Source organism: Lemur catta, chromosome 13, assembly GCF_020740605.2.
Source record: "Lemur catta isolate mLemCat1 chromosome 13, mLemCat1.pri, whole genome shotgun sequence".
NCBI lineage: Eukaryota > Metazoa > Chordata > Mammalia > Primates > Lemuridae > Lemur > Lemur catta.
The window spans coordinates 32720059-32743673 of NC_059140.1; positions in this window are offsets into that span (position 1 = coordinate 32720059).

Sequence of the window (23615 nt, forward strand, 5' to 3'; positions counted from 1 at the left end):
AATAACTTTTGCAGGGTATGCACCACTTTTTTGTAGGTATGGTAAAATTTGGGTATGAAACCATGTGGTCTGGGTCTTTTCTTTTTAGAAAGGTTTTTTTATTGCTACTTCTTTTTTTTTTTTTTTTTGAGGCAAAGTCCCTCTCTGTCACCCTGGCTAGAGTGCCATGGCATCAGCCTAGCTCACAGCCTCAAACTCCTGGGCTCAAGCAATCCTTCTGCCTCAGCCTCCCAAGTAGCCGGGACTACAGGCATGCCTTGTCATGCCCGGCTAATTTTTTCTATATATTTTTAGTTGTCCAGCTAATTTCTTTCTATTTTTTAGTAGAGAAGGGGCCTCGAACTCCTGAGCTCAAAGGATCTGCCCACCTCAACCTCCCAGAGTGCTAGGATTACAGGCATGAGCCACCGTGCCTGGCCTTATTGCTACTTCAATTTTGGTACTTGATATCGGTCTGTTCAGGAATTCTATTTCTGCCTGATTGAGACTAGAAAGGCTGTGTGTTTCTATGTATGAATGTGTCCATTTCCTTCACATTTTCAATTTTATGTGCATAGAGGTTTTTATACTATTCATAGATGATATTTTGTATTTCTGTGGTATCAGTTGTAATTTCTCCTTTTTCAATCCTGATGGAACTTATTAGAGTCCTTTCTTTTCTCCTTCTCAATAATCTAGCAAGAGGTGTGCCCACCAACATTGCAGCTTGCTCCTCCCAGCAAACTGCCACTTACTGACAGGGAGGTCCATTTGAAAACCCTTTTACTACATTTAATGCTTCATCAGATAGAATGTGTTTGAATTGCACCCACAAGTACCACCTACTGGCTCAGAGACTAAAATGGGCGTGTCATTATCTAAACCAAAATCCAAAGGTAAGAAGCAACAGCTGCTCTAGTTGGGAAGGAATCAGCAAAAGAATTTTGGAAGTATGAAGAATCAAACTGAAAGCTCACCCTCAAAGGGGAATACCAACTCTCTAGCAATGAATGTCAACCAAATTCAGAACACTGAAATGACAGAAAAATACTTTCAAATGTAGATTCTAAGAAAACTCAATGATATGCAAGAGAAAATGGATACCCAATACAAAGAAACTACAAGAAAAAAAAAAAAATCCAGGACTTGGAAGAAAAATTGACTAAAGAAATTGAAATATTAAAGAAAAATCAAACATAACTTCTGGAAATGAAGAATTTATTCAAGGAATTACAAAACACAGTGGAAAGCCTCAAGAATAGGGTAGATCAAACAGAAGGAAGGATTTCAGGGATTGAAGATAAAACCTTTCAATTAAACCAGTCAGTCACAGAGATATAGCTGAGAAATAAGAGATCTTTTTAAAGTACTAAAATATTTTCATAGTAACAAACAACCAACGGATGGTCTTTCCTGGATTTTACTGTTTCTTTTGACTTTAATCCTTTTCACCTAAGTGGCACCCTTACTATTGGGAAATGGTAATTCTGTTGCAACTAAGATGGGTGGGGTTGAGTAGGAAGGATGGGATAAGGTGGGAAAACCTTGGTAAGCTTAGGGTGAACTTCAAGTAATGGGTTAGGGAGAATGGAATCTAGGAAAGAAAAAATAAGTGATTGGTAAATTATTAAGAAAGGTGGTTCTCAAGCTGCTGATCATAGAATGAAAAATGATATCACATTAAATAAAAAGTTTATTTCAATACTTCAGTACTAACAAATAATAAAGTAAATGAGAAGATTAAAGTAGCAAAAATGGTATTAATATTGCTATATGTAAAATCTTTTGGTTATACTGGAGTGATAATATAGTTCTTATAATAAAATTAAAATTAATTTGATACAGACATTAACTATGAATCCAAAATGATTGACTAGGCAGTGGATTGAGTATATTACTCTTCTTAAGAGCCAGGATATTTTCTACTGTATGCCTAAAGTTCTAGGAATTTTGAGTGTCCCCTGGCTTTGAAGATTAAATTGGAGGTGGCTAGGAATAGGACCATGAACAAGGAAGGATGCCATTGATTCTCTCACCATTCATACAACATAGTTTATCAGGAAAATTAAAGAAAGTTAAATTTCTGTGTTTTTCTGTAGCATCACACTTTAAACATTTCTGGGTAAGATATCATTGGAGATATTCAAATCAAATAGACACTACCATGATGAACCAAAGTTTATGCCTCCAGGTCACAAAATATTTTATAGCAAACTTTCAAAGAACATTCTCTAAAGCTACAGTAAAATGATGAAAGAACATCATGTTTCCACACATTTATACAACTACATTCATACATGAAACAATGCTACAAAGAAGAGCATATATTTTATGTAGGCCTCATTTAATATGAAAATTCAAGAGCCACTTATAGTTACAAATTGACTTTGCTCCAAAGGGGAACTTTAACTTCAATGTATATTAATCTTCATTGCTGTTTCAAAGTGACCTAGGATATGATCAACTTGACAACTTTGATAATAGCGCTATTAACAATTAGAAAAGAAGCATGCTTCCTGCTTCTAAGGTATAAAATATGTATATGTATATAAATTATTTTTAATTCCTATGTATTACTGCTGCTAGTAGTACATTTTAATATTCTATTGTTATTAGTTAACAATATTTTCTCATTCACCTTTTAGAAAGCCTAAAATACTTTAATAAATAATTGTTTCCTTATATAATCTGAGTTTTTTTTTAGTGGTTAAAGAAAATAATCATATATACAATTATATTGAAGAATTTGATAAATACTGCAGAAAAGCTGATTTGATTAATCTGATTTGTAGCAACTGACTACAAAGTAAATAAGAATGACTTGGAGAAGTTAAATAATTTATTAAGACTTTATTAAGGTATTGATATTGTCAGAGATTACCATATATATCAGCTTTCAATCTCATTAATAGCCTCTCATATCTATGCATATTTCAATTAACTAATAATAGCTTAACACAGAATTCCCCACCTATGCACCATACTTGATCTTCTGGTGTTCCTCTGCTACTGATTGGTACCATCATTTATCTAGCTCCTTCTGGGGATTATTCCTGACTCTCCCTATGTGTTTCACCTCATTTAAGATTCCACTCAGGTCTTAAAATTTTACTTTTTTGGCAATTCTAGAATCTTTCTTTTTATATCCTTCTCCACTAAGATTATTTTAATCAGAATTACCCTCATCCTTTTCTTAGATGGCTACTAACAATTAACAGACACACAGCATGTATACCTCCTTCCTACAATCTATTCCCAGGTGAAACCCAAGTTAATTTTTCAAAATGCAAATCTGATATTGTCACCCAATCCATTTCTTCAATAGTTTACCATTTCCTCTTTTAGATGTAGTCCTAATTCTTTAACCTGACTTTTAAGGCCTATAATACTCTTCCCCTTGTCTTTCTCACCAGTCACATTGGTGTATGCTTCTTTCAGTTTCTCCAAAATGTCATACCTCTACCACTGGATAGTATTGCATTCAATCTGCCTGGAACACTCTTTTCCTCCTGCATTTGGTTAAATCTCTGAACTTCAAATGTTACTTTTTCAGGAAAGCTTTTTATCAGCACCCACTAGTGAGACTAACATTATGTAACTGTCCCTGTAGAACACTTATTAGAGTCATAGTTGTACATTTCGTTGTGCAGGTATATCTGTACTCTTTCCTAAAAAGAGAACAGAAAACATGCCTATTTTGTTTACCATACCTCCAGTACCTAGAGTTGGCACATGTTAGGGACTCAAATACTTTGTGAATGAATATATGAATGAATGTGTACATTTGAGCTTAGGTGTATGTTTCAATAGACCTATTCCAGTATTAATATGTATTGTTTTGGTGTGGTTCCTCAGCACACAAACATGTAACAAGTCTTCAAGTTTGTGGATTTACCATTTTCTTTTTCTTACAATTTTAAATAACATAACTAATACATGATTCATCAGTTCTTTTTTTCACACTATTTCTTGAATAAAATCCAGAAATTGTGATTTTCTTAGTTAACCCTGAAATCATATGTCCCATTATATCCATGGGACAATTGAATAAATATCTGTAACAAATCAAGACAGTTTTGTCAGGTTTTGGGATCTGAAATGTCAGTTTTTGGCACGCTCACAGCTGAAGAATGACCAGACACAGCAAAGTAAGGCAAGTACAAAAATGAGGTTTATTGAGGAGAGAAAGAGAGGATTATAGAGCAAGAGCAAGGTATAGGTTTATAGAGCATGGTACATGTACCACAGCTGATGACTGGACCCATTGTCACTACGAAGGAAAAGCAAAAGGAAGGGCAAAAAGGGTCTGGTTATGGTCTGTGTCTTGTTTTATAGTGCCCAGATTGGGACCTCCCTGTGGCTCAGACGTCACCAAGGAAACACTTTTATTGGACAGTTGGGAGTTGCATGACCTCAGTCTTACTATGCATGAGGTTGTTCTAAGTCACTTTCTTGACTCTAGGGTACCTATGCCACTTGGCCTATGGGCTAGAGAGTCCTTTGCATTCTTTTGTAGTTGGTGCACTAAGTTGTGATTTGCAGATGTATACGGTATTCCCTCCTCTCTCAGGTATGGTAGTATCTCAGGGCAGGATTAAAATCGCACAGGACCAAGATGGAGATCTGGGGCCATGCTTATTCTTCTTCCTAAATGGGGCAATTGCACCAAGGCAAGGCACAAACTTTCATCCCCAGGAGACCTTGCTAACTACCTAACATCTTTAGTTGTAAACATGAGTATTGAGCCTTTTCTTGTTATCATTAGTGTCATTAAAAAGAAGCTCCAGATCACTCATAATTACTGAATTTTTTTGTTAAAAATCTATGTAGAGAGAAAAATTATTGCAATACGAAAGAACTAATTTTTACTCTTTATCATGCAAATGAAATATCAAAAGTTTAAATCACAATGTAGTCTCTGACAGACAGTAGGTACTAAATTAGAGTACATCAAATCCTTTGAAATATTTTTATTGCTTAGCTTCTCCTTCTGTTTCCCATTGGTACCAAAATAAAGTGCACAGAGGGAACACAATTGAGAAATCAATTGTCAGTGTTAGATAATTAGTGCCATTATTCCCAAATTTTAATATTAAAGTTTAATATATCCATTATAAAATTTCAGAATTATAAAAAGACTAAGAAAATCGATGTTTATAAATACTGCCTGATACAACTAAAATTTTGAGAAATAATTCAAGATACTCTAAAAGATTCTAAATGCTTTGATTTTGAAGATTTTGATCATTGTTCATATATCACATATTTTAGGCATTTTAAAAGAAATTATCTAACAAATTATTTTTAAATTATCTTTTTATTAGGTGTATCTTATTTGATGAAAACCAATATTTTAATGAAATAATTTTACAATTAATTATTTTATCAAAGAATCACTTTGAAATAAAGTATAGTGCAAATGAAAAATAAATACTTTTTACAGAGACACCAAAAGTATTTCTTAAAATCTAAATAAGACTGTATCCTGTTATTGTGTATTTTTTCTTTCAAATGAAATATCTTAAAGTTTCTTTTTAGTATATTCTTGTTTTCTTCAGTTCCTTGCTTTCTCTATGTATCTTGATCTTTTTTTATGAACATTAAGAAGATGGACTTTACTGCATGTTTACTGACTTTAGACCTTATCACTTCCTTTTATAAGCTGAGTGACCCTAGATAATTTGTTCAACCTCTCTGTTCTTCACTAGTCTCATCTGTAAAGTGGGGTAAATGATAATACCTACCAATAGGCCTGCTAATCGGATTAACTAAAGTAGTACATGTAATAGTGCCTGGTACATAATGAACACTCAATTCTCAGTAATTATTGTTTGTTTTTATTTCACTCCATTGCTGAATAAAATAGAACATATAGTAAATAGAGGATATAATTAATAACTATGCAAATTACTTTTTAACTCAGGTTAGTCTGTTGATTAGCATTGAATACTCATTTTTTCATTGGGCATAAAATAATGAATTCATAATTGACTAAGTTGAGTAGTGGAGTTAATGTTTTATAAAGTGTGAATAAATTGTGGCTTTAATATAAAAATAAATTTATCATTTTATTTTTAATGCCATTCCCATGAAAGCCAGTCATTATTTGCAATTAATAAGACTAGGGCATAGGTTTTGGCAATAAGTAGGACAAACAGAGTGAAATGGTTCACAGTGCTACCTCTGGAGTTGCATGGGTTGGGCTAAGCATTCCATTTCTGTCCCTTACTGATCATATTCTCTTAGCTTTAGTTCTCTCACCTGTAAACTTTGAATAATTAAAATTACCTCTGAGACACATATTTTTGCCAAAAAAATATGTTCTAATAGTAAGCACAAAATAAATGCTCACTAGTGCTATAACTATTGCTATGTTAATGATGAAACTACAAAAAAATGAGCATCAGCAGGTTAGATCACAAAAATATAATGGTATGATTTTTTAGTTGAAGTGCCTTTTAAATTCTAGAGATTACTATGCTTAAATGTAAATAGCAAGTATAACAGATAAAATAATTCAATTAAAATATATTTATCTGATTTATTTATCTTAATTACTTACATAATTACAAAATTTCTGCTTTGCTGGAGTGCATACCTTCATAACATACTATGGATGTATGAAATAATTTTTTATTAAGATATCTCATTTTCTACTTTGGTAGATTTAACTAAGGTAATTTAATATCTTTTGGGTTTTGAAAGGAAAGTATTCAGCAGACCTATTAGTACTATGGAGTCCATTCCATGAATTTGATTCATCTGTCATGCATTTATTAATAAGTAAATTAATAAAATTACCTGCTGAATGACTCAATGCATTAATCAAAATGATATCAAAGGAGCTAGTAATGGATTACCTCTAAATTTTTCAAATATGAGCAAATAGTTGATTAGGTTTTGTGAATTTAGGATTTATATTAAAATGGCTATGAATTAGCATTTGTAGAAAATAATCTTTAGTTGAGAAGAGATTCTGATTTTAACTTTATTATCTAAAAATATTCTCTTATTTTTAAGAAAAGTAAGAATAACATTGTGTTGATCATGGCTTTGAGTTGAGTACCTGCATCCTAGATAGAGTAAGGCAATAGCACAGAAGAAACATGCACTGCCACTCATGAACTATTATACCACACTTGCTGCTGTAAATGTGACTATTGAGCCTACTACTTAACATAAAGACTTTCGGAGCACCTTTGAAATAGACCTACACAATATGTACCAATGCCATGTTGCTTCTTGGTTTTCCAACCTATTTATTTTAAGAAAATTCATCATCAGAATAATGAGCAACAATGAAATCTAGACTTAATAGGAAGAAATAATTTTCATAAAATATGGCATTATTTTTCATAGCACTCCTCTGAAGTCAGCATTATTACAAAGCAGACATAAAATTTGAAGTACAAAGAGGTTAATTGTCTAGTGACGCATGCAGTCATTAGCTGCATGATCACCCAGCTCACTGGTTCCCAGGACCAATAAAATAAGAAAAGGAAAATACTGAGTGCTTTCCCTCTTTGACATATCTATTGCAAATTACTAACAATAATTAGCACTATTCTTCCACTTTTCAAGAATTTATGACAATTTTGAAAGCCTTGTCATTTAGACAATCATTTAGCATTTGATACTATTTGAAGATATAACCTTGAGGAAACCCAGGACAAAATATTCCATGAATATTACTCTTCCTCTTCTTAGGGTTACCAATGAGCTATAGACATGAGGGTAAAAAAAATAGAATGGAATCAAAATACTCCTGTCTAATACTTATTATCCAAAGGCAACTTATCTTTCAGTTCACAGCTCTGATAAAACCCTGATTGCCATGTATGGCTTATTTTTCAAGCTTAAGGAAAGTCTTTAATTTAAACACAGATCCAAAAGGTAGTCCCAAAGGGATAAGTTTGTTAAGGAAAGGACTTAGCTGGTTGATGAAGAAGATCCAGATCAGCTCTCCTGTCTTACAACATTGAAAGGAAGAGAAAAACATTGAACCACCTAGACTTGCTTAGTATCACTTGCTACCTGGTGGATTTAAAAAGGGAAAAAGTACAAGAGAGGAGAGAAATCATGTGAGGATAAATTGTGCATTTAAAATTGAGTGAGGGACTTGTGTTATTTTAATAGTGGCATAGAATATCCATCAATACACAAATCCCACTGTAATAGGATTCTCTAAGTCCATCCTTAGGCTTGGTAAATTGTCTAAAGTCATAGAACTCAAAAAAACTGTTGCTATCATGGTTATAGTTTCTCTCAGTGAATAACACATGAAATTTATTATAGTAGAGTGGGATATGGGGTGCATTCTCAGGGAATCCAGGTGCAAGCTTCAGGGTGTCCTCTCTCAATGTCATCGCACAGATAAGCTCAATTTTCCCAGCAACTATATGTAACAAATTGGATAAAGTGATTCCAACCAGGTGAACATCTGTGACTTGACTTTGACCCTAAGTGTCCAGAATGTTGTTTTTGTGTGTATGAAGGTGGGAGTTCAGTCATGTAGGCATGCAGCACCTACATGACCAAGCTCAGCTACTCAGAATCTAGCCCCCAAAAGCAAAAAATATGTTTATGATAAAACATGTTATTAGCATAATCTTTCTCATCAAACAAATAGTGACTGACCCAAAGCCTTTGGTGTACAAGAACACTCTATCAGGCAGAATATCCCAAAGGCTCATCTCCCAGGAGCTGGCCAAGTAATCTTAAAAAAAGTGTCTTTGAGTTGCACAGGGTTTAAACAACCCATGCCTGTCGAGTTAACACTTTTCAGTACAGTTTCCCTGAAGAGAGAACTACATATACTTAAAAGAATAAAAATATGAACTAACATCTGTTTAATTGTCCTTTATCTCAATGTCTCAGTGAAGGTTTCTAATAAAACCGAAGGATAGATAACGTTTAAACTTGGAAGACTATGAAGCTATCTCTGAAATGTGTGACTTTCTACTATATAGTCACCTGACTAAATTGTAACAACTGTTTAATCAGATTTTAATTGTTTTTGTGGAGTTTTTAGGTTTCTCTAGATATGAGATCATATCATCCGAAAACAAAGATAACTTGAAACTTCTTCCTTTCTAGTTTGGATGCCCTTTATTTCTTTCTCTTGTCTGATTGCTCTAGCTAGAACTTCCAGTACTATTAATATGTTGAATAACATTTTTGTCCATCCACTCCTCCTGCCTCCCCCCTGCTTGATGTCCACTGAGTTTTACTTACCTGTGTGCTCATTTGTGCTCATTGGTTAGTTCCAGTTTAATAGCAAGTATATGTGGTGTTTGTTTTTCTGTTCTTTAGCTACTTTACTTAGGATAATAGTCTCCAGTCCCATCCAAACTGTTGCAAAAGGCCTTAATCCATCCATCTCCATGGCAGAATAATATTCCATAGTATACATATATCACATTTTGTTAATCCACTCATGAATTGCTGGGAACTTGGGTTGATTCCACATCACTGCAATTGAGAATTGTGCTGCAATAAACATTCAAGTGCAGGTGTCTTCTTTATAAAATGACTTCATTTCCTTTGAGAAATACCCAGGAATGGGATTGCTGGATCAAATGGCAGGTCTAATTTTAGTTCTTTGAAGAATCTCCATAGTGTTTTCCATAAAGGTTGTGCTAATGTGTAGTTCCACCAACAGTGTATAAGTATTCCTTTCTGTCTGCATCCAGGCCAGCATCTACTGTTTTTGGACTTTTTAATAAAAGCCATTCTCGCTGGGGTAAGGTGATATCTCATTGTGGTTTTGATTTTCATTTCGTTGATAATCAGAGATGTTGACCATTTTTTCATATGTTTATTGGCCATTTGCCTATCTTCTTTTTAAAAGTTTCTGTTCATGTCTTTTGCCCACTTTTTAAGAGGGTTGTTGGATTTTTCTTGCTTATTTGCTTATGTTCTTTGTAGATTCTGGTTATTAGCCCTTTATCAGATGTATAGCTTGCTAATATTTTCTCCCATTCTGTAGGTTGTCTATTTGTTGTTTATAATTTCCTTAACTGTGCAGAAGCTTTGTAATTTAATCAGGTCCCATTTATTTATTTTTGTCATTGCTGTTGCCATTGGGGTCTTAGTCATAAATTCTTTGCCTAGGCTGATGATATGTGGAAGATTTTTTTCCAACATTTTCTTCTGGAATTCTTATGGTTTCATGCCTTACATTTCAGTCCTTTATCCATCTTTAATTAATTTTTATGAGTGGTAAGAGATATGTATCCTGTTTAATTCTTCAGCATGTGGCTATCCAATTTCCCCAGCACCATTTATTGAATAGGGCTTCTTTTCCCCAGTGTATATTGTTCTCTCCTTTCTCAACGATCAGTTGGCTCTATGTGCATGATTTTTAATCTAGGTTTTCTGTTCTGTTCCATCGGTCTACTTCTCTATTTTTGTACCAATACCATGCTGTTACAGTTACTATAGCCTTGTAATATATTAATAGTTTAAATTCTGGTAATATGATGATTCCAGATTTGTTCTTTTTGCTTAATAATATTTTGGCTTTTCAGGCTCTTATCTGGTTTCAAAAGAATTGTAGAATTATTTTTTCTAGATCTGTGAAATATGACATTGGTATTTTGATAAGTATTGCACTGAATCTGTAAATCACTGTGGGTACTATGGACATTTTAACAATGTTGATTCTATCAATCTAGGGGCATGATATGTTTTTCCATTTGCTTGTGTCATCTGCAATTTTTTTCCTTAATGTTTTGTACTTCTGTTTGTAGAGGTCTTTCACATTCTTGGTATTAGATCTTTTTTAAATGATTGGTAGAATTAAACATTGAAGTTATCAAGTCCAGGGGCTTTATTGGGAGATGTTTGACTACTAATTTGATCACCTTTCTTGTAGATTTATTCAGGTTTTCTTTTCTTTTTGATTCAGTCTCAGTGGGTTTCATATTTCTAGGAATTTGCACGTTATCTAAATTTGTAGGTATACAGTTGTTTATAGTACTCTCTTTAAAATCCTTTTTATTTCTATAGAATTAGTAGTAATGACTTTTTTTATGATTTGAGTGATTTCCATCTTGACTCTTATTTTCTTAGTCTATTTAGTTTAAAATGTGTCAATTTTGGTGATGTTTTCAAAGAACCACCTCATGGTTTCATTCATTTTTTTCTATTTTTCTATTGACTGTTTCATTAATCTATACTTTAATATTTACTATTTCCTTCCTTATGCTATCTTTGAGTTTAGTTTGCTCTTATTTTTTTAGTTCCTTAAGTTGTCAAATTGGTTCTTAATTTGAGATCTTACCATTTTTTAACATTAGCCTTTATTGCTATGAACTTTCCCTATGACTCATAAATTTATGTATGTTGTGTTTTCTTTTTCATTTATCTCTAGTATTTTCTAATTTACCTTGTAACTTCTAGTATCCATTGTTAAGAGTATATTTTTTAATTTCCTCAAATTTATCAATTTTACATTTTTCTTTCTCTTATTGGTTCTAACATCATTTTGTTGTTTTTGTGGAGATACTTCGCATATTGAGACTTAAATTTTAGCCTAACATATTGTCTATACTGGAAAATATTTCATGTGCATTTGAGAAGTGTATTCTGTTTTTTTTTTCATGCATTATTTTCTTGATTTTTTGCATGTCTTCCTTTAGTACTTTGAATACCTTAAAGACAGTTGTCTTAAAGTTGTTGTCTAAGAGAATTGCCATCAGGGTCTTTATCATGAAAAGTTTCTGTTGATTCATATATTTCCTTTGAATGAGTCATATTTTCATTTCTTTGTATACCTTGTTTTATATATAATATATTTTGTTATATTTGTTATATATTATTATGCATGCATTATTATATATTATTATCATTGTATTTATTTACATATTATTTTTTTGTTTTATATATAATTTAATAATTGTAGGCTGTCTCTTTGCCCAGAATCACATGAGATGTACACTTGAGGTCTTCTTAGGTCATTGATAAGCTTGAATCTTTTTCTGGGCATGTGTGCTGACTTTCTAATTTCCTTAGTATATGTGGTTCCTTTTGAATGTGTTCGTTTTAATGTCTGACTCCCAGCAGGAAAAACTAGAAAAATGAAGTGAGAAAAAAAGTTACTGGCCCTTTAAATCCACTAGACTTTCCTTCAGACGAAGTGGGGTGAATTTACAACAATAGCTGCCTGTCTCTGTGTCTACTGCTTAGAAGCAGCAATCTGCAATCAGAATACAAAGGGTCCTATTTTCCTCCCCGGTTCCTTCAACTACGTGCATGGTTGTCTGTGGTGAGGCTAGGGCATGGGGAGTATGTAGCTTCTGCGCAACTCAAGGCTAAATTGACCAAAACTAGCTGCAGTTTATGCCCAAGCAATTCCCGGTAAGTTGCAAGCCTTCAATAGACTCCAGAGTTGCAAAATAGTTACATCAGACAGACATCTCCAGTAGAATTGTTGTCTAGATGCAGAGAAGTATTCTTGGTACTTCCTACTTTGCAATGCCCCACAATCCTTTACCCAATTATCTTTGTTTGAATCTTCTCACTTGTCAGAAATTTGACTCTTCCTGTTACACTGTAGTTGTTTCTTAGCATGGTATCACCTTTTTGAAATGATTAATATATATCAAGAGGATTCCATTCTGCAGAGTTAATTTTCCATGTTCATTTTAAAAATTCACTTATTCACAATGCTGGAAAGACTGCTCCACTGTTTGAAGTATTGAAGATAAACATATTAAAGTAGAGTGACAAGCAGTGACAGATCACGATGCAGTTGCCAGCTAGAAAGTTCAAAGCCAAGATTAATAGATACTGAGAAAGATAGTTATAACCAGTTTTAGATACATTCAAAAAAAGAAGAGACCAAAATCAGAGTTGAGAACAATGTTTTTGCTCTTGCTGTTGAAAATGCTATCATCTTCACACAAACATTCAATTAACAGCATGCTGACAGCAGTTGAGGGGTATCTAAGCCTGAAAATAGAAACTGGAATTGTATGTGGTTAACAAGTCCTTCAGAGTTTTAAAATAATATTTCAAAGATAATATAGCTAACAGAAAAATTAAAAATGCAAACAGAGCTCACTCTCTTAAATTGAAATATTTTCAAGTAATTTTTTCTTGAGGCTTTTTAAAAATTAGATTTTATATTTTATATCAGTTTTGAATGAAAATTAACATGATTATCATCCAAAGTCTATAGTTTACATTAAGGTTCACTTTGGTGTTGAACATTCTACAGGTGTGGATGAATATATGATGACATGCATTCAACATTATAGTATCATACAGATTATTTTCACTGCCTTATAAATCCTCTGTGCTCTGCCTATTCATCTATCTGTCCTCATAAATGCCTAGTACTACTGATCCTTTTACTTTCTCCATAGTGTTGCCTTTTCCAGAATGTCATATAGTTGGAATCATAAGTATGTTGCCTTTTTAAATTGGCCACTTTCACTTAGTATCATATATTTACATTTCCTTTACGTCTTTTCATAGCTTCATAGCTCCTTTTTGTTTAGCACTAAGTAACATTCCATTGTCTAGATGTATCACATTTTATTTATGTATTTGCCTTCCGGCAGACATCTTGGTTGCTTCTAGGTTTTGTCAATTTTGAATAAAGCTGCTATAAACATCTGTTTGGAGGTTTTGGGGGGTACATATGTTTTCAAGTCCTTTGGGTAAATACCAAGGAGTGTGATTGTTTGATCTGATGGTAAGAATTTATTTAGTTTTGTAATAAACTGCCAAACCCACTTCTTCTAAAGTGCCTGTATCATTTTGTATTTCTACCAGCAACGAATGAAAATTCCTGTTGCTCTACATCCTTGCCAAGATTTGGAGTTTTCAGTGTTCTGGATTTTGGCCATTTTAACAGGTGTGCAGCGGTATCCTATTGTTTTCCTTGGGACTTTTTTTTGCACTTTTTCATTTCACATATGAAAGATAATTTTAAAAATCTTATTTTAAAGAAAAAAATGAATTATTTCATGACAAATGGCAAATTTAATTAACAGTTATTTGCCATGAAGCATATAAAACAGTAGTCAATAGGTAAAGTTATAGATTCCGGATCAATGTTGAATTACACTTTTTAGGTACTTTAATAGTCATTTTCACATATAAAGAAGAATAAAAAGATACTTTATTTTAAAGAAAAAGATGTGACATGGAATTTTAAATAAGAATCCTTTTTTGGATCATACATTACTATTTAATTGGAATTTTATATACATTTTCTTAGTGAATCATCTGAACTACAAGAAGTTTTAGACTGATAGAACTATGTTAAAATCTTGCTTCTAGCACTTACTATGTGTATGGCATTGGGCAATTACTTAAATTCTAATCTTTTGTCCCCTCTATGGTAAATAGGAGGAAATAATATCAACCATTCAAGGTTTCTAAAAGCATGAACAGAGATAATCTATGTAAAGCCTATAGGCCAGCCTATGGGAAGGTCTCAGAAAATGCTAGATGAGCTAGAACACATTTACTGAATGGCTTGAACTAAATATTGATCTAAGTAGTTTATAGAAATTAACTCCATCATCACAGTAATCTAGAGCTTCTGACACTTCACTGCTTTCAGAATGTAAGTCAAAAAAGAAAACCATGCACTCTTGCACATTATCAAGAATGTTCACATATTTCAGTCATCTACTGGATAATCATTTAATTAGCTCTTAGGAAAGAAGTAATTACAGGTTCTGAAGCCAGTTTGCCTCAGCTCACATTCTGGAAATGCCACGTATTTGATGAAAAATCTTGCACAATTTATTTAATCTATTCTTGTATTCTGTATGTAACAGAACTAGAAGTTAATGCAATCACAGTTCCTGGGGCATTTTAGGTAATAAATGGTACTGAGTGCAGTCATTATTATTGTTAGTAGATGCTGGGATATGAGTCTCATATACATAAGGCTGTCCAATGTGGTAGGGCATGATATGTATATTGGCAATAATAGCACTAGTTGCATGGAAAAGAATGTAGGAGATATATAAGAGATACAGGTAAGATAATGGGAAATTCTACTGAAGGGGCCTGGGTTATGAGTTAAGGAATCAGGAATATTTTAGAGGGGCAGTAGCAAGAAATAATAAGGTCTCATGATATACTGGAAAAAGAGAAAGAATGAATGGGGTTAAAACATTAAAAGTCAAAGGACTTTATAAAGTCTGAGATTACTGGAGGATTTCCTATAGTTGGAAATAGTAAAATAAAATGGATATTTGGCAGGAGTTGAAGCTGTGGACACAAGGAAGAGATAGAATATGGAATACTCTACAGGATACATTGAAAATTCTATTCTTATAGGCATATATATCATTAAAGTGTTTTTAAGTAGGAGAAATATATAATCAATATGTTTTCAAAAGTTTAAATCTTCAGTACAAAAGAAATATTTATAGAAGGGTAAATGAAAGAAGATTAAAAATAGAAGCAGGAAAAAAGCTTGACTGAGTAATAATTAAAGAAATTTCCCAATGAAAGTGGTAGTAGAAGGGATGGAAAATATTTTAAAAAGTGGTGCAGAAGTAAAATTGAAAGTACTTGGTTGGCAATTGATATTTATGTTATACTGATGAGGAGTTTTCTAAGATGGGCCGAAAGTTTATTTTTCTTTCTTTTTCTCTTCTTTTTGGAGATATGATTGACAATACAACATGGTGTTTTGATATAGTGATATACTGTAAAATGATTACCTCAATGAAGCTAATTAACATATCTGGCCCCTCACATAGTTATCAGTATTGTGCGTGTGTGCATGTGTGTGTGTGTGTGTGTGTGTGTGTGTGTGTGTGTGTGTGGTGCTAACACTGAGATGTATTCTCTTAGCAAATTGCTAGTACACATACATTATTAATTGCTATAGTCACTATGCTGCATATTAGGTCTTAAGTACATATTCAGCTTATAACTGAATATTTGTATCTTTAGACAAATCTCTGCCCTTTTCCTACATCCCCCAGACCCTGGTAACCACTATTCTACTAAGTTTGAGCATTTTTTTCTTTTTTAGATTCTAAATATATGTGAGATTATACAGTATTTGCCTTTCTTTATCTGGCTTTTTTCACTTAGCATATCTCTCAGTTTCATCCATGTTTTTGCAAATGGCAAGATTTTCTTTATTTTTATGGCTGAATGATATTTGTTTATATATAATGTATATATAAAATGTAAAATTATACATATAATATTTTTCTTATTTATTCATCTGTTGACCCTTATGTTGTTTCCTATCTTGATTCTTGTGAATAATGCCACAAAGAAAATAGGAGTACAAATATCTTTTTAATATAGTGATTTTATTTACTTTGGATATATACTCAAAAGTAGAATTTCTAGTTAATTAAGAGTTTACTTTTTAATTTTTGGAAGAAACTGTCTTCTGTTTCCATAATGGCTGTACCAGTTTACATTCCCACCACAGGGTACACAAGTTCCATTTTCTCTACATTCTTGCCAATACTTGTTATATTTTTAAATTTTTGATAATACCCATCCTGACTGGTGTAACATGTTTTAGATTTATATTTTCCTGATGATTCATAACATTGAACATCCTTTCATATACCTGTTGGCCATTTGCATGTCTTCTTTGAGAAATATCTACTCAGGCTTTTACACAATTTTTTATCATTTTATTCATTTATTTATTGCTATTGTATTGCTTGAATTCCTTCTATATTTTAGATATTAACCTCTTAATATACACATGGTTTACAAATATTTTTGCTTATTTTGAAAGTTGAAAAGCATTTTGGCAATTACTTCGTTTGCTGTACACAATTTTTTTTAGTTAGATATTGTTTCACTCATTTATTTAGGTTTTCTTTTCTGTGCTTTTGGTGTCGAATTAAAAAACTCATTGCCAAAACAATGTCAAAGAGGTTTTCCCCTATGTTGTCTTCCAGGAGTTTTAGAATTTGACATCCTAAGTCGTTTTTTTTTTTTTTAATTTCTCTCTTAGATTTTTTTAAATTTCAGCTTATTATGGGGGTACAAAAGTTCCGGTTATATATATTGCCCATCCCCCCGAGTCAGAGCTTCAAGCGTGTCCATTCCCCAGACAGTGCGCGCATTGCACTCATGTAGTTATATCCCCATCTCCTCCCCCCACCCCCATCCCCCCGAGTCAGAACATTCAAGCGTGACCATTCCCCAGACGGTGCGCAATGCACTCATCATGTAGGTATACACCCATCCCCTCCCCCCACCCCCCACCTCAGTCCGATACCCAATTAGTGTTATTCCAAAATGTGCACTTAGGTGATGATCAGGGAAACCAATTTGCTGGTGAGTACATGTGGTGCTTGTTTTTCCATTCTTGGGATACTTCACTTAATATAATGGGTTCCAACTCTCTCCAGGAGAACCAAAGAGATGTCGTATCACCGTTATTTCTTACAGCTGAGTAATAGTCCATGGTATACATATGCCACAATTTACTAATCCACTCATGAATTGATGGGCATTTGGGTTGTTTCCACATCTTTGCAATTGCGAATTGTGCTGTTATAAACATTCGGGTACAGGTGTCTTTTTTATAGAATGACTTTTGTTCCTTTGGGTAGATGCCCAATAATGGGATTGCTGTATCAAATGGTAGGTCTACTTGAATCTGTTTAAGGTATCTCCATAATGTTTTCCACAGGGGTTACGCTAGTGAATTGAGGTTTTTGTACAGTGTAAGATAGGAGTTCAATTTCATTGTTTTCATGTGAATAAAAAGGTTTTCCAACATCATTTGTCGAAGATAACTTCCTTTTCCCATTTTGTATATGTATGTATGAGCATTTCAACAATACTAAATCTTTCATACCATGGACTCGGGATATCTTTGCATTTATTTGTGCCTTCTTCAATTACTTTCATCAATGTTTTCATAGTTTTTACTATACAGATCTTTTACCTCTTTGGTTAAATTTATTCCTAAGTGTTTTATTATTTTTCACAGGATTGTTTCCTTAATTGTTTTTTCTGATATTTCATTGCTAATGTATAGAAACACAGCTGATTTGTTTATGTTGATTTTTTACATTGGAATTTCACTGAATTGATTTGTTAGTTTTTGGAGTGTTTATGATTTTCTTTATATGAAATCATGTCCTCTATAAACAGAGAGTTTTATCTCTTTCTTTCTAATTTGAATGCCTTTTGCTTCATTTATTTACATATTGTTTATTTATTATGTAATTATTCTGTCTAGGATTCAAGTACTATGTTGACTGGAAGTGGTGAGAATGAGTGTTCTTGTCTTGCTCCTGATCTTAGAGAACAAACTTTGATTTTTTTACCTCTGAGTGATGTCAGCTGTGAGCTTGTAATCTACAGCTTTTATTATATTGAAGTTCATTTATACTATACCTAATATGCTGAGAGTTTTTTTATCATGAAAGCATGTTGAATTTTGTCAAATGCTTCTTCTGTTTCTATTGAGATAATCATAAGATTTTCATCTTTCATTTTGTTAATGTGGATCATGTTTATTGATTTGTACATACTGAACCATTATTGTGTCTTAGGGATAATTCCCATTTGATCATTGTGTATAACATTTAAATGTTCTGTTGAATTCAATTTTCTAGTTTTGTTGAGGATTTTTGCATTTAAGTTCATCAGGAATATTGGCCTGTAATCTTCTTTTCTTGTATTGTTTCATCTGGATTTAGTATCTTGATAATACTATCCTCATAAAATGAGTTTGGAAGTGTTCCCTCCGTTTTAATTTTTTGGAGGTGTTTGAGAAGGATTAGTATTAATCTTCTTTGAATGTTTGCTAGAATTCACCAGTGAAGCTATCCTTGGGCTTTTCATTATTGGGATATTTTTGATTACTCATACAATCTCCTCACTCCTTATTGGTCTAGTGTTGATGGGTGAAAGCAGGTTGTATTACACACTACCTAAGCAGTTCAGGAGGAGTATATTAGAGGAAGAAAAAGTCTGTGTCCTATATTTACAGATGTGGAGGTGACTAGTTACAGTTGACCATATGCCTATAGCCTGACCTATAAACACAATTTTGTGTCTTCTTCAAATACAAAAGCCATTAAAGAGAATGCTATCTTCTTGGGTAAATATGAGTAGAGAAGGAAGAGAATTTACAGTAATTATGTGGTACTGTGATAGGGTTGAAATGCTATTGAACTTTCAATTCAAACTAAATTTTCTCATTAAAATAGTACCTGTACTGTACTTTTAGATTATGCCTTTCTTAAATCTACTGGCCTATGTATTTTTAGTTCTTTAGAAAAATAAATGAGATACATTTCTTTTTTAATTTGTAATTCCACTGACATCTAATATTTTTTGAATATGAACTTTATACAGAAATCTTTTTTATATTGTCTGTATAACATTGCCTTGAACATGGTGTATATTTTCCCAGTGTAGTTTCCAAGTACATTGTTAGACACTTAGATGTATCTGGAAAGCAAATGTGACACAACTGTACCAATAACTTTGATTTGGACCCTAAAGAGAAAGTCAATTATTGAAATTTAAAAATGCACTGAAAAATTTTGGAAGGTTAATGTAATCTTGATATAAGATCAAGTGAAAAGTGATGAATAGCAGACTGTTTTCTTTCCTTTTTATACTGGAATAAATAAAAGATTCTGAGGTCATGTCCCTTTTCCTTGTCCAGAGCACTTCCAGAGTACTTTTCATGACTTAGTCATATTTTTCTTTCATTCATGTTTACAATTGCTGGGGCATTGAAAATCTTTAGATATATAGCAGTTAAGATTTCCAGATCTTGAAGTTTCATCTGCTCTAAGCTACAAAATGCCACATAACGCAGAAATTGTTTCTAAAATTAATCAAGTATCTAAGATTGCCATAAATATTCCATTAATGCGATGATGTTTTCCTTATCCTCTATCATTTGTGAAGTATCTACTATTCATCAGGTACTGTATCATGTGTGTACAATTCTTACAATAGTTTTATCCCATTTGTTTTTCACATATGTACTTCAGATATAAAGTGTAAGAAGTGAAACTAAGTTGCTTAAAGTTCCCATTAACTAACAGCCAGATCAAAATACAAGCCTTTTGTCAAAGTCCACATTATTTCCATTATTGCATGTATATAATTCAAATGTAACTTTTCTAAAATAAACGTGATCCTTCTCTGTAGTCTAAATACACTAGTATCCACGCAAATATTATCAACCAGAAACCTGAGATATACTGACACCTACTTTTCTCTGTACTCTCAAGTCTCCTTTACGGACAATTCTTGATATTTTACTTCCCTAGCCACTCTAGAACTGGTCCTCTCCTTTTCATATCTACTGTTTTGGGTCTAGATCATGGTCATTATGTCTTGTTTAACATATTACTATAATCTTCTAATTGCTTTTTCTCTTTCCAATGAACACTACCTACTTTACTCAATCCTTCACACTTACATTAAAATAACCGTTATAAAAAACAAATACCACTTCATTGCTTCAAACCATGTGTCTGTTCCTTATTTCACTGAGGTTAAAGTCTGAACACATTAACACACCATTTGAAGGCCTCCATTTGTGGGCCTAGTATATCACTCTAGACCCTGTCTTGACCCTTAAACTCACATGATACAGTCTCAGAGAAGACTTAGCTCGGTATAACTACATAATATAGTTTTGAGGTGTTTGTTCTTGATGGTTTATCCACTGAGAGTGTAATTTTCCACCCTTCTCACTGGCATGATCTACTTCAATTTCAGTGTTCAGCTCAAGTTTTCTATTCTTTATGAAAATGTGTTTGCCTCATCTTTGGCCTCAAGAGGAAGGGATAATTCACTCCTACTTGCCTTCTAAATTTCTATCATTTTTATAAAGTGATTATTTAGTATCTGTCCAGGCAAAAACAATTGCACATTTCTTGAAAACATGACATCTTTTTCTGCACACATATTATAATCTTCTGATACAGTAGCAGTTAGTTAAATGTTCTTGGGTAAATGAATGAAGATGTCTTCATTCCTGGTCAACTTTCATTTTGTTATTCTACCTGCCATAAATGTTATTGGCTTTATCTCTATTTGTTGGGAAAATTTGTATATATAATCTTTATTGCAAAATTATCAATAGAGGCTTAGGGGAACATAAAGATGAATGTTATCTTGGATCCTTTCTTTAAGAAACTTACAATAAAGTTAGGATAGACAGATGTCTCTAAAACCACATAACATAGCTGGTATAGATAGTAGATAAATAAAATTATTATCAGTAGTAAAAATGATAAATTTAGATTATATTTTAGGACACAGATAGAAGTTGTATTTATCAGGGTTTGCCAGAGAAATGGAACCAGTAGGATATAAATAGAACTATAAAAGAAGATTAATAAGAGAATTGGCTCACATGATTATAGAGGTCAAGAAATTTCATGATAAGATAAGACATCTGCAAGCTGGAGAACCAGAAAAGTCAGTGATGTGATTCAACTGGGTCTGAAGGCTGGACCGGGGCACCGATAGTATGATTCCCAGTTAAAGGCCAAAGACAGGAGAACCAGGTGACTTCTGGTATACGTATTGAAGTTCAAAGGATAACCAGAGTCCAGAGAACCAAGAGCTTTAATGTCCAAGGGTAGTAGAAGCTGGGTTTCCCAGCTCCATAAGAGAAAAAGAAAGAATTTATGCTTTTTCTTTCTTTCTGTGCCATGTGAGTGGACCCTGAATAGATTGAATGATTTTCACCCACGTTAGTGTGGACAGAGCATCTTCACTCAGTCTACTAATTAAAATGCCAATCTCTTCCAGAAACACACTCAAAGACACAACCATAAATAATGTTTTACCAGCCATCTGGGTATCCTTTAACCGAGTCAAGTTGGCACATGATATGAATCATCCCAGAGGTGAAGGTAGATTTGTTGAAGATGTTACTATGCACATTGTGTTGAGAAACAAATAGGCCAGCTGGAAACATAAGGAGAATAATGCTGATCTAAGGACACAGAAAAAAATCAGAACCAGGTAACAAAATTAGGTTTCCAAGAAGGAATGGAAAAATATTTAGTAAGACTGGGTGGGAAACCAATCCAGTGAAGTGGGAAATAAGTTTAACAAGTCTCTAAGGTTAATTCCTAGAAAATTTTGCATTGTAGGTTGAGGAGTTTGGACCTAATTTTGAACATATTATAAGCCATCGATGATATTGGAACAAAAAATGAGTGAAATTACCATACTTATGCTTTGGAATTAAACAATCTGATAGCAGTGAGTAGAGGAAAATTGAGAGGAGAATGACAAAGTTCGACAATTCATTAGGAAACTATTGCAGTAGGTGAGTCAAAGATTATTAGAACTTAAGTGGCATGTCAGTAATGGGAACAAAATAGGGCAATTGTAGAAAATTATTTTAATTGAGTTGATGAGTTTTGAATATACATTGACTATAAAAATTGAGAATGAAGATACAATCAATTTAAGCTTGACCAAGGATTAATAATTGATCACCTATAACCTAGGCAGAGTATTAGCTGTAGATGAATAGATAAGTAAATAACTGTACTTATCTAATAGGGTATAAAAAGTTAAGATTGAGATAGAACAATAAACAGGGATTTTAATATTTTGGGTTATAGTTTGCTTATGTCAAATAGAAAATTAAAATATGTGGTCACTGATAATTAATTTAAAACTTGAAAATTTAACAGTACAACTTGTAATTATAGGATTTTGATAGGTGGCTCTAGCTGCTGACTTTCTTTAATTAAACAGAGATTATATAAGACATTGTATTTGAAGTTCTACCATGGAAAATAAGATCAGTGGCAGTTAAGATTCGTAATATATGTTCCACATAAAATTTATTGCAGATTTTCAGGCAAAATGTATTACAATATGAATGAAAATATTCATAAGAAACCTGAAACCCTTTGCCTAAGAATGCCAATATTACCAACTTAATAAATACTAAACTACAAGAAGTTTCAGGAAGCTGAAATACATGGAATGAAGAGTTAAGGCCATTCCACAACCTTTCTTCATGAAGGATGACAAGTTTTGAGCTTTTGTATTCTGTTTCCATGAAAAACCCCCAAACCACTGTACTTTTCACAGACATGTTTATTCTCAGCCCATCTGTTTCTGATAGCTGAATAATAATTTCTTCTCCCGGTTCAACTGTCACACACACATGCACTCCTTACATTACTGTCTTGGTTCCCCTTTTCTTTGTTATCAAAGTGTTTGTAACATGTACTATCCCTGCAATGAACCGGACTGTCATATTGACCCGTTTGCTAATAGTAAATAAAATTTTCTATATGTTTTCTTGTTCCCTGGTGGTCTTAATTTATGGACTGCTATAATGGAAAGTGTTGCTATTGTGAACTAAAAGACAAAAAGACATATTTGCTTCTGGGTCACTTAAGTCTGTAGGTAGAATACCCACATGTAAATAATACGCAAGTAGCTGAAATTCCATGTGGAATTCATTTTTTTTTTTTACATATTCATTGACATATTTTTCTTACAAGTTAATCAAGACAAGTAATGCTATAGCTCTCTATCCAGTGAACTCAAATATATTCATTATTTCAATGAGAAAGCAATACAGTCTAGAACAAAAACACTACATTTATATTTTGAATTTTAAAACATAGGCCTTAAGCCCATTACAGACACAAGCATCT